Raw genomic sequence first — 4,288 nt, forward strand, 5'->3', positions numbered from 1 at the left:
ATCTATAAATAACCACATACACTCGATCGGATACGATGGGTGTGATATTTATAAGTACTAATAATTGTTCATTTGACCGGACACGGGGATGGATTAATAGTCAATGGACTCATTAAAATAGGGGTGGATTACATACATGGAAAATTGGTGTAATTTTTAATAAAGTATTAAAACCTTGGATTGCACACGGTCGATAACCTGGTGTAATTATTAACAATGTATTAAAACCTTATTACAGTTTAAGTCCCTAATTAGTTGGAATATTTGACTTTGGGTAGAAGGGTAATTTGACGAGGACACTCGCACTTTATATTAATGACTGATGGACTATTATGGACAAAAACCAGATAGACGTATCGAATAATCCAGGACAAAGGACAATTAACCCATGGTAATAAATTAAAATCAACACGTCAAACATCATGATTACGGAAGTTTAAATAAGCATAATTCCTTTATTTTATATCTCATCACACTTTTATTTATCATCATTTTATTTATCGTACTTTAAATTATCGCACTTTAATTTATCGTCATTTACTTTACATTAAGTTATATTTATTTTTAATATTTTGCATCAGGACTTAAAATCGACAAACCGGTCACTAAACGGTAAAACCCCCTTTTTATAATAATAATAATACTACTTATATATATATTTATACAAATATAGTGTTTAAAAATATAGCGTTAAACTCAGCAGATCCCTGTGGAACGAACCGGAATTACTAAAAACTACACTACTCTACGATTCGGTACACTGCCTATAAGTGTTGTAGCAAGATTTAGGTATATCCATTCAATAAATAAATAAATAACTTGTGTAAAATTGTATCATATTTAATAATATTTCGTAGTAAAATATAATCTATTTCGTACTACCCCTCGCACACATCAAGTATTTTTTTGGCGCCGCTGCCGGGGACAACGCCGAAAGCGAAACACTATAAAAAAATTAGTTTTTAAGGTATTCTTGTAAAAATATATTTATATTAGTTTTAAATTATAAAAACAAAAATATAAGAAAAAAAGAAAAAGAAAAATATATATCTATATTTTAAAAAAAAACTTTATATTTATTAAAAGTTATAAAAACTAATAAGTAATATTTCTTTTTTTTATATATATAAGTTTTATTATATAATATTTTCTAAAAATTAAAATCAGAAAAAAAGTTAAAAATCAAATTAAATTAAAAATTGAAACTGCCCGAACCAGTTTGAACCTGCAATCATCTGAGACTGCATTACTCCGCAGTCGCAGAGACATTTAGGCAGAGAGCACCGCAATCGCGGAGCCTCTCTGACAGGTCAAACATTGGAGTGCATTAGTTACGAATTTAGGGTTTAATTTTATTATTAATATTATTAAACCTAATTAGGGTTTTTAATTAATTAATATATATTTATATCTAGTTTTAATTTATAATTTGTAATATTAATTTTGAATATTATTATTAAATATATAGAATAATATTTTTATAAAATAATAATATAAAAATAATATTTTTATAAAAATTGTATTTTTATTACTTTAAGTTTTATTTTTATATATTTTGTAAATTTTAATTGTTTAATTTGTAATTTGTATATTTATCGTTCGCTATATAGTTTTAAGTTTAGTATTCTGCCGTAGTATTTCTAGATCTTTAAGTTTTGCCGTAAAATCCCTTAAGTGCTTTTTCTTTAGAACTAGATTTTAAAATCCTTAGAATTTTACGACGTCACTTACCGCTTTAGTTTTAAATAAATTTTAGTGCCTAGTTAAGTTATTGCCGTTTTGGATATAAAATTCATTTTAAGCTTTAATACCTTTAGACGCAATCTTTAATTTTTAGTTTTCAGACTTTTAAGTTTCGACGCTTTATTTTATTATATTTTTCAACTTTTTGTTTTTCGACGTTTGTTTTTCGACCTTTTGTTTTTCGACGCGCTTTTTTCTTTCTCATTTCTACTCTCTAGTTTTTAGGACATAGAATTTTCTTTATTTTCCTTAAATTTCGACGAAAAATTATTTTAAGTGGTTAAATTGATAGACATTCAAAATTTTCTGGTTCGTAGTACTAGTTGGATTTGTTAGTGGCGAGTTGTGGGCTTCCGATTTAAAGGGTCCTGGCTACCTGCTGCATCTATTGGCTATTCGAAACGTGGGCAAAATCAGGAAAGTCTATTAATTTGATAACTTATATAATTTTTATTTTTATAACCAATAGGATATTCTGTGAATGCACGTAGCAAAACGTTCACCACCTTTCATATGTTCACCACCTGTAACTCGATCAAGACATCTAGCCAATATTATCGCCGTTGATTTTTCTTTGGAATCATCATCTAGTCGACCAAGTACTCCAATTCAAATTTCCGACAATCCATTTTTTGAACCAGACTTCACAATTGAGAATCCGGAGGATATTCAAGGACAATTCAGAGATCCTGAACCACTAATCATTCCTCCTGAACCACAAATTACTCATCCAGAGGTTGTCGAGGAAGAAACCATTAAATCAAAATCTTCTACTGATTCAGATTCAACAAATTCAATCATGGAAAATTAGGAACCTCTAACTATGGAAGACCGAATGAGAGCTACACGCACTGGCCAAGGTCATGTCATTACTCAACCAGACATTAATGCGCTAGATTATGAAATCAAAGGAAAAATCCTACACATGGTAACTAATCAATGCCAATTTAGTGGTACACCAAAAGAAGATCCAAATGAACATCTTCGAACCTTTAATAGGATCTGTACTCTATTTAAAATCAGAGAAGTTGAGGATGAACAGATCTATCTCATGTTGTTTCCCTGAACTTTAAAGGGAGAAGCCAAAGATTGGTTAGAATCGTTACCTGAAGGAGCGATTGATACATGGGATGTTTTAGTTGAAAAATTTCTTAAAAGATTCTTTCCGGCATCTAAAGCTGTGAGACTTCAAGGAGAAATTGTTACGTTCGAGCAAAAGCCAAATGAAACTCTATATGAAGCGTGGACAAGATTCGAAAAATTGTTTAGAGGATGTCCTCAACATGGTTTAGACACTTATCAAATAGTGCAAATATTCTACCAAGGATGCGATGTTGCTACAAGAAAAGACATCGACACATCAGCTGGTGGTTCCATTGTGAAGAAAACCTTAACTAAAGCTCACAAAATTATTGATAACACAACCTCCCACTCACATGAGTGGCACCAGGAAAAAGATATTCTTCGTTCATCTAAAGCGGATAGAGCTGATTCTAGCCATGACTTTGATTCCATTTCCGCAAAGTTAGATGCTTTCGAGAGACGAATGGAAAAGATGACTAAAGATATTCACGCAATACGAATTAGTTGTGAGCAGTGTGGAGGACCACATTTGACAAACGATTTTCTCAGTATTGAACAAACAATGGAACAAAGAGAGAATGTTTCATACATGAATCAAAGGCCTGGAAATAATTATCAAAATAATTATCAACCGCCAAGACCAAACTACAATCAAAATCAGAATTATAACCGAAATGTTCCATACAACAACCAATAAGCTTCTAGCAATCAACAAGTATCTAATAATACTTACAATCAGCAAAGACCTATTTTTCCAAATAAACCACCACAAATCAATGATAAAAAGCCAAATTTAGAAGATATGATGTCAAAGCTAGTTGAATCTCAAACTCAATTTTTCACATCTCAGAAACAAACTAATGAACAAAATGCTCAAGCATTTAGAAATCAACAAGCTTCTATTCAAAATCTGGAACAAGAAGTGAGCAAACCTAGCAAGGTTGATAGGTGAAAGAAAACCGAGGAGTTTACCGACTGATACCAATGTTAACCCTCGAAATGAAACAGCTAAAGCCATTACCACAAGAAGTGGTATTATACATAAACCACCTGAAATACCTGTAATTTCTAATGACTCTATTCCTACTACACAGGCACCACAGCCTGAGCAAGAGAAGGAATCAGAACCGGTAGTTGAAAAGGTTAATGAAGATAACACAGTTAAGGCAAAGCCTTATGTTAAACCATATCAACCACCGCTTCCTTACTCGAGTAAAATGAAAAAAGAAAGACTTGAAGCCGAGCAATTCAAATTCTTGGATATGTTTAAACAAATAAATGTAAATCTTCCTTTCATTGATGTGATTTCAGGAATGCCAAGATATGCTAAATTCTTGAAAGATCTAATCACAAATAGAAAGAAAATGGAAGAACTCTTGGCTGTTACAATGAATGCTAATTGTTCTGCAGTACTGTTGAATAAGATACTAGAAAAATTATCAGATCCGGGAAGTTTCACAAT

General features: G+C 31.3%; 1 non-coding gene across 1 annotated transcript; it reads right to left on the reverse strand.

Annotated features, from left to right (window-relative positions):
* Nucleotides 1-2,926: 2,926 nt before the first annotated feature.
* On the reverse strand, nt 2,927-3,033 carry LOC139860935 (small nucleolar RNA R71). The gene has a single exon (XR_011763560.1). It is a non-coding gene; the product is annotated as a small nucleolar RNA R71 (small nucleolar RNA).
* Between the last annotated feature and the right edge of the window lie 1,255 nt (nt 3,034-4,288).

Source organism: Rutidosis leptorrhynchoides, chromosome 7 (genome assembly GCF_046630445.1).
Source record: "Rutidosis leptorrhynchoides isolate AG116_Rl617_1_P2 chromosome 7, CSIRO_AGI_Rlap_v1, whole genome shotgun sequence".
In the NCBI taxonomy this organism is placed as follows: domain Eukaryota; kingdom Viridiplantae; phylum Streptophyta; class Magnoliopsida; order Asterales; family Asteraceae; genus Rutidosis; species Rutidosis leptorrhynchoides.